The sequence below is a fragment of the Hyperolius riggenbachi genome, chromosome 2 (genome assembly GCF_040937935.1).
Source record: "Hyperolius riggenbachi isolate aHypRig1 chromosome 2, aHypRig1.pri, whole genome shotgun sequence".
Classification (NCBI taxonomy): domain Eukaryota; kingdom Metazoa; phylum Chordata; class Amphibia; order Anura; family Hyperoliidae; genus Hyperolius; species Hyperolius riggenbachi.
The window spans coordinates 347,868,608-347,882,486 of NC_090647.1; the positions used below are offsets into that span (position 1 = coordinate 347,868,608).

The 13,879-nt window shown below is 42.5% G+C and overlaps 1 pseudogene; it reads left to right on the top strand.

Annotated features, from left to right (window-relative positions):
- The window catches only part of LOC137545055 (uncharacterized), a 45,063-nt pseudogene extending 36,604 nt beyond the window's left edge, over positions 1-8,459 (top strand).
- The last annotated feature ends 5,420 nt before the right edge of the window (positions 8,460-13,879 follow it).

Here is a 13,879-nt window from a genome sequence, read left to right on the forward strand (position 1 = left end):
TGTCACCCCCTGTCACTGCCACCCATCAATCAGCCCCTAACCTGCCCCTTGCGGGCAATCTGATCACCCACCCACACCATTAGATCGCCCGCAAACCCGCCGTCAGATTACCTCCCAAATGTATTGTTTACATCTGTTATCTTCTCTAAACACCCACTAATTACCCATCAATCACCCATCAATCACCCATCAATCACCCCGTATCACCACCTGTCACTGTTACCTATCAGATCAGACCCTAATCTGCCCCTTGCGGGCACCCAATCACCCGCCCACACGCTCAGATTGCCCTCAGACCCCCCCCCCCCCCCTTATCAATTCGCCAGTGCATTAATTACATCTGTCCTTCCCTGTAATAACCCACTGATCACCTGTCAATCACCTGCCAATCACCTATCACCCATCAATCACCCCCTATCACTGCCACCCAACAATCAGCCCCTAACCTGCCCCTTGCAGGCAATCTGATCACCCACCCACACCAATAGATCGCCCGCAGATCCGACATCAGATCACCACCCAAGCGCAGCGTTTACATCTATTCTCTCCTCTAAACACCCACTAATTACCCATCAATCACCCCCTATCACCACCTATCACCACCTGTCACTGTTACCCATCAGATCAGACCCTAATCTGCCCCTTGCGGGCACCCAATCGCCCGCCTACACGCTCAGATTGCCCTCAGACCCCCCCCCTTATCAATTCGCCAGTGCAATATTTACATCTGTTCTCCCCTGTAATAACCCACTGATTACCTGTCAATCACCTATCAATCACCCCCTGTCACTGCCACCCATCAATCACCCCCTGTCACTGCCACCCATCAATCACCCGCTGTCACTGCCACCCATCAATCAGCCCCTAACCTGCCCCTTGCGGGCAAACTGATCACCCACCCACACCAATAGATCGCCCGCAGATCCGACATCAGATCACCACCCAAGCGCAGTGTTTCCATCTATTCTCTACCCTAAACACCCACTAATTACCCATCAATCACCCCCTGTCACTGCTACCTATCAGATTAGACCCCTATCTGCCCCTAGGGCACTCAATCACCCGCCCACACCCTCAGAATGCCCTCAGACCCCAGCCCTGATCACCTCGCCAGTGCATTGCTTGCATCTATTCCCCCCTCTAATCACACCTTAAAAACACCCATCAATCACCTCCTGTCACCCCCTAGCACACCTACCCATCAGATCAGGCCCCAATTTGCCCCGTGTGGGCTCCTGATCACTCGGCCAATCCCTCAGATCCCCCTCAGACCCCCTTCCGATCACCTCCCCAGTGCATTGATTGCATCTATTTTCCCCTCTAACCACCCCCTGAGACACCCATCAATCACCTCCTGTCACCCCCCTAGCACTCCTATCCATCAGATCAGGCCCAATACAACCTGTCATCTAAAAGGCCACCCTGCTTATGACCGGTTCCACAAAATTCGCCCCCTCATAGACCACCTGTCATCAAAATTTGCAGATGCTTATACCCCTGAACAGTCATTTTGAGACACTTGGTTTCCAGACTACTCACGGTTTTGGGCCTGTAAAATGCCAGGGCGGTATAGGAACCCCACAAGTGACCCCATTTTAGAAAAAAAGACACCCCAAGGTATTCTGTTAGGTGTATGACGAGTTCATAGAAGATTTTATTTTTTGTCAAAAGTTAGCGGAAATTAATTTTTATTGGTTTTTTTTCACAAAGTGTCATTTTTCACTAACTTGTGACAAAAAATAAAATCTTCTATGAACTCGCCATACACCTAACGGAATACCTTGGGGTGTCTTCTTTCTAAAATGGGGTCACTTGTGGGGTTCCTATACTGCCCTGGCATTTTAGGGGCCCTAAACCGCGAGGAGTAGTCTAGAAAACAAATGCTTCAAAATGACCTGTGAATAGGACGTTGGGCCCCTTAGCGCACCTAGGCTGCAAAAAATTGTCACACATGTGGTACCGCCGTACTCAGGAAAAGTAGTATAATGTGTTTTGGGGTGTATTTTTACACATACCCATGCTGGATGGGAGAAATTTCTATGTAAATGGACAATTGTGTGTAAAAAAATCAAACAATTGTCATTTACAGAGATATTTCTCCCACTTAGCATGGGTATGTGTAAAAATACACCCCAAAACGCATTATACTACTTCTCCTGAGTACGGCGGTACCACATGTGTGGCACTTTTTTACACCCTAAGTACGCTAAGGGGCCCAAAGTCCAATGAGTACCTTTAGGATTTCACAGGTCATTTTGCGACATTTGGTTTCAAGACTACTCCTCACGGTTTAGGGCCCCTAAAATGCCAGGGCAGTATAGGAACCCCACAAATGACCCCATTCTAGAAAGAAGACACCCAAAGGTATTCCGTACGGAGTATGGTGAGTTCATAGAAGATTTTATTTTTTGTCACAAGTTAGCGGAAAATGACACTTTGTGAAAAAAAACTATTAAAATCAATTTCCGCTAACTTGTGACAAAAAAATAAAAACTTCTATGAACTCACCATACTCCTAACGGAATACCTTGGGGTGTCTTCTTTCTAAAATGGGGTCATTAGTGGGGTTCCTATACTGCCCTGGCATTTTAGGGGCCCTAAACCGTGAGGAGTAGTCTTGAAACAAAAATGACCTGTGAAATCCTAAAGGTACTCATTGGACTTTGGGCCCCTTAGTGCAGTTAGGGTGCAAAAAAGTGCCACACACGTGGTATCGCCGTACTCGGGAGAAGTAGTATAATGTGTTTTGGGGTGTATTTTTACACATACCCATGCTGGGTGGGAGAAATACCTCTGTAAATGACAATCTTTTGATTTTTTTACACACAATTGTCCATTTACAGAGGTATTTCTCCCACCCAGCATGGGTATGTGTAAAAATACACCCCAAAACACATTGTACTACTTCTCCCGAGTATGGCGATACCACATGTGTGGCACTTTTTTGCACCCTAACTGCGCTAAAGGGCCCAAAGTCCAATGAGTACCTTTAGAATTTCACAGGTCATTTTGAGAAATTTCGTTTCAAGACTACTCCTCACGGTTTAGGGCCCCTAAAATGCCAGGGCAGTATAGGAACCCCACAAATGACCCCATTTTAGAAAGAAGACACCCAAAGGTAATACGTTAGGAGTATGGTGAGTTCATAGAAGATTTTATTTTTTTGTCAAAAGTTAGCGGAAATTGATTTTAATTGTGTTTTTTCACAAAGTGTCATTTTCCGCTAACTTTTGACAAAAAATAAAATCTTCTATGAACTCACCATACTCCTAACGGAATACCTTGGGGTGTCTTCTTTCTAAAATGGGGTCATTTGTGGGGTTTCTATACTGCCCTGGCATTTTAGGGGCCCTAAACCGTGAGGAGTAGTCTTGAAACGAAATTTCTCAAAATGACCTGTGAAATTCTAAAGGTACTCATTGGACTTTGGGCCCTTTAGCGCAGTTAGGGTGCAAAAAAGTGCCACACATGTGGTATCGCCGTACTCAGGAGAAGTAGTATAATGTGTTTTGTGGTGTATTTTTACACATACCCATGCTGAGTGGGAGATAGATCTCTGTAAAGGGACAATTGTGTGTAAAAAAAATTAACAAATTGTCATTTACAGAGATATTTCTCCCACCCAGCATGGGTATGTGTAAAAATACACCCCAAAACACATTATACTACTTCTCCTGAGTACGGCAATACCACATGTGTGGCACTTTTTTGCAGCCTAACTGCACTAAGGGGTCCAAAGTCCAATGAGCACCTTTAGGCTTTACAGGGGTGCTTACAATTTAGCACCCCCCAAAATGTCAGGACAGTAAACACACCCCACAAATGACCCCATTTTGGATGTAGACACTTCAAGGTATTCAGAGAGGGGCATGGTGAGTCCGTGGCAGATTTCATTTTTTTTTTGTCGCAAGTTAGAAGAAATGGAAACTTTTTTTTTTTTTTTTTTTTTTCACAAAGTGTCATTTTCCGCTTACTTGTGACAAAAAATAATATCTTCTATGAACTCACTATGCCTCTCAGTGAATACTTTGGGATGTCTTCTTTCCAAAATAGGGTCATTTGGGGGGTATTTATACTATCCTGGAATTCTAGCCCCTCATGAAACATGACAGAGGGTCAGAAAAGTCAGAGATGCTTGAAAATGGGAAAATTCACTTTTTGCACCATAGTTTGTAAACGCTATAACTTTTACCCAAACCAATAAATATACACTGAATGGGTTTTTTTTAATCAAAAACATGTTTGTCCACATTTTTCGCGCTGCATGTATACAGAAATTTTACTTTATTTGAAAACTGTCAGCACAGAAAGTTAAAAAAATCATTTTTTTGCCAAAATTCATGTCTTTTTTGCTGAATATAATAAAAAGTAAAAATCGCAGGAGCAATCAAATAGCACGAAAAGAAAGCTTTATTAGTGACAAGAAAAGGAGCCAAAATTCATTTAGGTGGTAGGTTGTATGAGCGAGCAATAAACCGTGAAAGCTGCAGTGGTCTGAATGGAAAAAAAGTGGCCGGTCCTTAAGGGGTAGAAAGCCCTAGGTCCTCAAGTGGTTAAAGAGAACCAGAGAGGAAGCACCCTCATGTATTTTATTACATTTATCAGTGAGAACATGACAGTAAACACCTACCCTGCTTTTAGTTTCATTGTTATCTGCTTAATTAGTCTATTAGCAACTGTGATAAGAATGCACCGACTATTCAGTCGAGGTTTGACCTGGAATCATTATAGCTGAGTCACGCTTCTGTGATGTCTTTTCAAGCCCAAAGCCCAATCTACACGATACGATTATTTATACGATTCAATTACGATTCTATTTACGATCCGATTAAATCCAACATGTCCGATCAGGATTCGATTCGATTTAACTCGATTTGCCATTGCAAAACAATGGCAAATCGAATTGAATCAAATCGAATCCTGATCGGACATGTCGGATTTAATTAGATCGTAAATAGAATCGTAATTGAATTGTAGAAAGAATCGTATCGTGTAGATTGGGCTTAAGCCTTTCCCTCTCCTGGCTTAGATTTCCTGCTTTGCATACTGAGAGCTGTGATGACTGGGAGGGGCTGCACTGCTGAGAGAGAAGCTCTGTGGCTGTAATATGATCCCTGTGTGCTCTGTGTGCACTAGATACTGACTGCAGTTTCATTCCTATGAGAGACACTTCTTACAGTACATCATACCAAAATGAAAGCACACAGATGAGCCTTTCTCATATAGCCTAGATAGCAGCCTAGTCTCATATAGCCTAGACAGCACATCCAGAACAACTCATATAACCCGGAAGGAGAAGGGATATGAGCCGGCGGCCATATTTGATTTTTCCTGGAGCAATAATGGATAAAAAACACTAAAAAAGGCACACCAGAGCGGCGAAATTATCAGGTAGAGCATTTATTCTTTACAAGCTATCAACTGATATGTTTATTTTGTGTGAAATGTTCATCTCTGGTTCCCTTTAAAGAGAACCCGAGGCGGATTTTCTATTTTCTAAATCTTAATAGGACACAGAGGCATGTTCTGTGCACAAGTCGTCCTATACCATCCTACAGCACTGTAAGCAACTGAAAGCTTTATAAATCTGAGAGCTATATTTACACCTGATTCCATCATCATGTAATGGCTTTGTATTGACTATCTTTGTGAATAAAACTACAAATTAAATCTTTACTGCTGGTCGAACTTGCTTCAATTATGATTGGCCAGTCACTGACCAATTTTACCAACTCCGTGTAGTATGAGGGACAACAGATATTAAATATCATGAGCCGATTGTGTAGGTAAATGTTTCATATTACATGGAGGTGGTAAAAATGGTCAGTGGCCAATCATAATTGAAAGTGTGTACCAGGCTGTGTAGGCTGCTTCTCCATGCTGTCTACAGCAGGAATGGACTAGGAACCAGATATACAATCTGCTTCATATAAAATAATGGAGCCGGATTTTCTGCTTTTAACCTTCACTACAGGCTAGGTTTACACTTGTGCGATTTTTCGCAACAAAAAATTTGCATTTGTATAAAACCCAATGATTGTGAATGGGCTAGTTTCCATTAAATGTAAATTTTCTATGTGTGGAAAAAAACTGCCGGCCTGTTCCATATTTTCACATTCAATATTCAGTTTTTCATTTATAATGTGAAAAATCGCATTAAAGTGCACATTTTCACATCCTTTTTTTTTTTACCGCAAAAATAAACTTTTCAAGTGGTTACTAAGCAGAACATGTAAATTCGGGCAATTGCAAAAAGTTGCATACATTTTCAGTATGGCAAAGGCATTTGCAGCTCCGAGGAGATGGCAGAAGTACTCTCAGGGTTCCATTCATGCTATAAATTGCAGAGGAGGCTGTTCTTTATGCAACACATGGCCACTGTTCACACTAAATACAGTATGCTGCATTCTGCACAATCCCATTTAAAACACAAGGGGAAGCACAAAAAGAAAAGATAAACTCGGGATGCTGTCCTTTTCAAAGTGTGTTGCATCACAATGCACTGAGCAAGAACAGAGACATGGGCTCTCCATAAGAATGTGCAGATCACTATGCATCACAATACACATGCATTCTGAATGTGTATTGTGTCAATGGACTCTAAACACAGTCAAAAGAGAGATAGGTAGCATTTGGCAATATGTGAAGCTAGGAGCCCCAAGGCTGTACGCCTCTACTAAACCAAGAGTCCACTTTGGCACATCTATTGCAAGAGATCATTATGAAAGCAGACTTGCCTTCAATCTGCTTCACACCCTCATGAGTAGGGTACAGGCTGACATTAATCATGCTTCATGCTGCTGAAGAATGTGTAATCACAGTCTAAGTAGGAGGTAACTATGGACTGTTCTTACAGAAATGGCAGTTCCTACTTTACTTCTAACAGTGGATAAAATGCACTTGTGGTGTACATATAAAAAAAAACACCTCACAGGTGCACTAATGTCTAAAAAGTTATAATGCACCGGCACATCGCCTGTGTAAAAAGAACCGGAGCCCTGTATTACTCAGGTTCTGACAGGTAACTCCGTCCTTTTGCAGAAAAATGCCCTGGCCTTTGGTGCTGATGTGGTTGATCTGGACCTGAGGGATAGACAAATGTTGATTGAATTGGGGGCATTGGAGGATGAGGGATTTGTAAACCTTAACCAGTTCACCCCCAAGGGTTTTTATCCTAACGGACCAGAGCAATTTTCAGTTGTCAGCGCTCCTCCCTTTTATTCCCTAATAACTTTATTACTACTTATCACAAGAAAATGATCTACACCTCGTTTTTTTCGCCACCAATTAGGCTTTCTGTGGATAGTACATTTTGCTAAGAATTTTTTTATTCTAAATGCATTTTAATGAGAAAAACTGAGAAATAATGATTTTTTTTTCTTTTTTTTCTGTGTTCAGCCTTTATAGTTTTAAAATTAAACATTCTCCTGTGGATAAAACAAACACGTTTTATTTGCCCAGTGGTCCCGATAATTAAACCGTTTAGATTATGTCCCTACCACAATGTATGGCGACAGTATATTATTTTGAAATATAAGTGGTTATTTTTCTGTTTGTTCTGGCCATAATTACAAGCCCCTATGTAATAAATTAAAATTAATTTTCCCCCATAAAATATAGAATAAAAAAAGCTGAGTCCCTAAGGCAACTATTTATTTATTTATTTTAAGCTGATTTTTTTTTTTTACAAGTGTTTTTTTTGGGGGGGAGGGTTGGAAGTGTAATTTTATTAATGATGTGTATATACTTGAAAATGTATGTATTTTGTAGGTGTAATATACTTTTTGGCCACAAGATGGTGCTAGTGAACACTCATAGGACGTGTTCACTTTTTTTTTTTTTTACACTTAATTAAACTGTTACATTTCCTGTTTATGTGAATGGACGTAGCCGCTGTTCGCGGTCACGTCCATTCACTCCAGGCACTGCGATTGGGTAGAGGACTGTTCGGTCCTCTTCCCCAATCGCCCAGCACGGGATCCCGACGGTAATGGCGGCAGTAGCGGCGGACACACGGCGGTAGCAGCGGCGGGAATGCGCGACGTATTAAAACGTCATGTTGCTGTTAATAGCGGTAAGCATGACGTTTTAATACGTTAGGATGGTGGTAAATGGTTAATGAATCCTTAGAGAATATTGAATACACTAATGTGAAAAAGAGATCTTCATTCTTTCCACCCATAAATCTCAATCGACATTTAAGAATTTTTAATGAAGCTGTGGATCATGATCTGTCCTGAATCAACTGGAGATCTCCCTCACAGGACAACATTGCCAAGAATGAGCGTGAGGCCTTGTGTGAATTGCGCTCTACAGAGGGCTTTATTTTGAAGCCTAGTGACAAAGGTGGGAATGTTGTTCTGTGGGATGAGGAAATGTGCGGAAATGAGGCCAGGAGACAACTACAGGATGAAAATGTTTATATTAAACTTGGGAACAACCCCTTTCCTGATATTTAGAAAGACAAAGAAAGAACAATAGTGCATTATTGTTGATATAAGGTAATCTTCAGTTTGTACAGCAGATATGGATATACTCACAAGTCTGGGTTGCCGACCTCAGGCAACCACTCCAATCGCATATGGGGATAATAAGCCTGTCCCCACTCAGGCTAAGAAGTCGCTCTCCATAGAAGAAAAATAAGGGTGTACAAACCCATCCACCAGGTAGATAATGATATTTGTAGTAGTTAGAGGTGCCAGCAGAATAAAAATTAGTAGTCCATTAAAACCAAATAAAAAATTGGAGGACCGGGGTGAATCAGTCTCCCCAATATATATGACACAAGCACCATATATGGTATCCAGAAAAATATATATTTAATCAGTACTCCACATAAAATTATGCAACGCGTTTCGTGGGTCCCAAGCCTGCTTCCTCAGGCAAAATACAAGAGCAGGAGTAACTCAGAGATTGTGCAGATAGGTGCCGCGCCTCTGATATTGTAATCAGATTGAATGAAATGTTGGGTGAAGGTATACCAACGTGAGCTATTAGTGCAGATGAATATGCATATATGAAAGTTAAACACTACACTACACCCATGTTATACTTAACTCCGAAAATTCATAAAAATGACACCCTACCACCGGGAAGATCCATCATGTCAGCAGTGGGTGGCCCATTGCTCAATCTTTCTTGACAAATGCCTAAAGGGATTGGTTGCAGAACTCTCTTCCTATGCAAAAGATACAAGGGATGTAATTAAACTTATTGAAGGTTTTGAAGTGCAGGACAGTGACATATTGGTTGGTGTTGACGTTGAGGGGTGATATACCTCTATTCCACATGATGTAGGTATTGCAGCTGTACATTTCTTCCTGAAGGGGCCCATACACCTAACAATTTTCCCGCCGAAATACGGCCGTTTCGATCACAGTGATCGAAACGGCCGTGAAATCGCCGCACACACCGCTGACAGAACGATGGATTTCCATCCGAAATCCATCGCTCCATCCGTGCGGAAGATTTGTCTCGGTCGCCGGCGGGTCGGGAGTGCGTCGATAGCGGCGTTCAAATGCCCGACGCAATACAGCGGGTATACATTACCTGCTCCGCCGGCGTGAGTCCCCTGGTCCACCGCTGTCTTCTCCGCCTGGTCCCGGCATCTTCTCCGCATCAGCTTCCGCATCCCGGCATCTAGTATAACTTCCTGCGTCACTGCAGTGACAGCGGAAGTACAAATAGAGGGCGCTCTATCCGAACTTCCGCTGTCACTGGAGTGACAAAGTTATACGCGGATGCCAGCCGGGAGCCGATGCAGAGAAGATGCCGGGACCAGGCGGAGAAGACAGCGGTGGACCAGGGGACTCACGCCGGCGGAGCAGGTAATGTATGCAGGGGGGGAGGGGGGTGCGGCTTGCAGCGGCAGCAGCTCCACAGATTGTGATCGGTTTCAGGCTGAAATCGGTTCACAATCTGTTTGCAGTAAAGGTGGCCATACGATCCCTCTCTGATCAGATTCGATCAGAGAGGGATCTATCTTTTGGTCGAATCTGATGGCAAATCGACCAGTGTATGGCCACCTTAAGAGGGATTGGTGGAACGCCTCATTTGAGAAGTCAGTTTATAGTAGAGCTACTTGACTGTTTTACAGTTTAATTGCTTTTGCTTTTCTAGGGACCATTACCGCCAGATCAGGAGCACGTCAATGGGGGCGGCGTGTGCCCCGGGCTATGCCTGCCTGCACCTTGGTTTCTGGAAGTGCAGGGAGGTATATGAGCACAATGACTTCATGGGACACGCCGCCCTCTGGATTCATTTTATTGATGTTGTGCTCCTGGTCTGGCAGGGGCCCTGAACAGCAACTGGCCTCCTTCCTGGACCAACTTAATCACGACTGCAACATAAGGCTTACGTTTGTTTGACATAAGCAAAAAAAAAAAAAAAAAAAAATCACTTTTCTAGACCTGACAATCGAGAAATATGAAAAAACCCTGATTACAAAACCCTATCGAAAACCTACAGCAGGAAATAAGCTTTCACCCCCGGTCACTAGTCAAAGGGATACCGATAGGACAAATGTTAAGAGCACGACGCAACTGTACACGCGACGTGGACTTCAAGAGAGAATTAGATGTAACTGCTAAAAGATTCTTAGACAGAGGCTACGATTTTGAAGTGGTTGAGGTAGCGAAGAATCGAGCAGAGAACACTGCACGGGTTGACTTGTTGACAAATAAAAAACGAGGGGACAGTGACATACATGGACCGGTTAGAATAGTTACAAGGTTTGGTTCACATTGGTCACAACTGAGAAAAGTTCTAGCCAAGAATTGGCACATTTTACAGTTAGACCCGATATTAAGACAGGTGATGGGTGACCGCCCCCTTTTGACGGCTAAAAGAGCCCCGAATCTAAAGGATATACTAGTAAAATCAGAGTACAACCCAACTAAGATTAAAGCTAAGAGTACTAAGAGTATGTGGTTGGGGCCTTACATACAACCAAGGGGCATGTACACGTGGTAAATGCAAAGTTTGCGGTTTAGTCAATCGTGGTTCGACGTTTACAAATGCGATGCACAGCTGGGAATTTGAGATTAAGAAATGTATTAATTAATTGTGATACTAAATATGTTATTTATGTATTGAAATGTCTATGCCACTTGTTGTATGTTGGGAAAACCACCAATGAACTTAAACATATTCAACAGCATATGGCTCTCATTAGAAGCAAAGAAAACTATGATAAGTCACCTGTTGGGATACATTTCCACCTTTTCCATAACGCTAGTCCTGACCTATTGAAATTTAAGGGCATTTATAAAATGGAACCGTCAACGAGGGGAGGATATTATGATAGAATACGTAGACAGATCGAGACTTACTGGATTTACCAGCTTGGTACCTTAACCCACAATGGTCTGAATACTGAGTTCAGCTTTGTCTCCTTTTTATAGATGCCATGTAGCTATGTATAGTTAATAACAGCTATATTATGTAAATTAGCCCTATCTAGTAATATGAGCATTCCATGATGAGTGTTGGCCATGTCTAAAGCCTTAGTGTTGTATGAATGCTTATGTAAATAGGGCAGTAATTAATTGACCAAGCCATGTCATTTAGGTAGAAATAAGGTATGATCTGTTGATCTAAAGAAGCCAGTGTTATGCTAGGAATACACGGTACGTTTTGGACCGTGTAATCGAGCCGCTGATGGCTCGATTGATAAAATCCGACGTGCCGGATCGATTCCCCGCTTGATACCACGGGCAAGACAGAAGAAAATGAGAAGATAAGGGGACGAGCAAGAAATGATCCAGGCGCCCGCGGGGACGAGGCGGAACCGATCCAACGGCTCGATTACATGGTACAAAACGTACCGTGTATTCCTAGCATTATACATGATCTCAGGTAAATCAAATGATTATGGACTGTGTTCTGCTTAGAAGGGCAGCAAAAGTACTCAAATGGAGATTGATTGAAGAATACTATATTAAAAATGCAATTGTAGTTAGTAATCTATCCACAAGATGGTGAATTAGTGATGTGACCATATCACCTAAATGGAGGCCAAAGCTGGAATGTTGATTATAAATCTAACTGCAATCAGAAACCTGACCACAAGATGGCAACAAATCAATGTGACCTTATAGATGCATCTGTATAACTGCAAGTGACCTAACTTCAATAGATACACTTGTGATATCCACAAGATGGCAATAGAGAGATGTAAGGATATAGTCGCACTGAAATGACAATCAGCATCCAGTACACAAGATGGTGGAACATGCTTAGCATTTAGCCTACAAGATGGTGTAATTGTAATGCCACCTTATCATTGCACCTGCTTAAGATATAAAAATGGACCCATAAACCCTTGCCTAGTGATCACATGATTAAGACCGGAAGTGGCCGGTACGCGTGGTGACGGCATATCACTCTCTGCATCTACGGTCCACAAGCCCTGCACAAACCTACAACGGAGCCTGGCGCCGGCTGACCGGAGGGAAGGTGTTATACAAGAAGGGTGGTGTGAATGCATTACGGGAACATGCGTGCACACGTTCAAGCTGGTCCATATACACACTAAAGGGACTCCACTGTTACTGCTGAGTTGTGTAAAAGCAAGCAGCTGTATGGCATCTTGGAATGCAGCAGAAAGTTTCAACTACAGCGGGACCATTGACAGCCATGGACTCAAACTGCTGAGAGCCTCAGTGAGGCGATACCCCATGTCTGTGAGATAAATATCTGGGCCTTAATTGTGCTAATGCTGGATGAAATGTGGAACTATTGCTATTGAACCTGCTCTATACTTTGATAGAGGCAACCCTCAATAGAATTTTCGCACAATAATAGTGCAACACTTCTTAATCGGAGTTTTTCCTTCATAGTGGCTTTTAGCTGATAGCATCCACAGCAGTTACATAATGGGATCCCTAGGTGTGACTGGCATGTGTGAAGTGTGTTGGTAGTGTGAACCCAGCCGGCTGTGAAATGTCATCATTGAGAGTGATTTTTATGGTTTTAAATTGACACATTGGTGTTTACAGTGTTTTTCTACTTTTTGAATAAAGCATAGTTTGGTGAAGTTGATGCAGAGTCCGTTTCCATTGTATCCACCAGTCTAATTAGGAGTTAACTGTATGGACTGTTCTTACAGAAATGGCAGTTCATACTTTACTTCTAACAGTGGATAAAATGCACCTGTGGTGTACATCAAAAAACCCTCAGAGGTGCACTAATGTCTAAAAAGTTATAATGCCCCGGCACATCGCCTGTGTAAAAAGAACCGGAGCTCTGTATTACTCAGGTTCTGACAGGTAACTCCGTCCTTTTGCAGAAAAATGCCCTGGCCTTTCCTATATTGGATATAGAAAAAGCTGAGGCCATTTTTTGCAAAGAGTGGGGCTATGCACTAGAACCCTCAGTTTCAGAGTCTTATTACATAGACAGTGTGCTGGGGCATTATAGGCATTAGCGTACCTCTGATATGTACACCAGAGGTGCGCTTTAAAAATCACTATGTTAAGTATAAAGAAACACCATTCTCATTTCACTAGAATCTTTTATTTGAGAATCTCTGCAAATGGCATTAAAACTTAAAGAGAAACCATGACCAAGGATTGAACTTGATCCCAATCAGTTGCTGATACCCCCTTTCCCATGATAAATCTGTTCCTTTTCTCAAACGGATCATCAGGGGGCTCTATATGGCTGATATTGTGTTGAAACCCCTCCCACAGTGTGATGTCAGGACCATGGTTGTGGGAGCCTTGTTGCATTGTGGGAAATCGCTGTTTCCAACTGCCAAAAAAGCAGCATCTCCTTTCACAGACATAACTTGCCAGCAGTAAACATGTCATCATATGATAAATCTCAGAATGTAAATCGTGGAGAGGAAAGATTTTACAAAGGGCAAACACTGACTAAA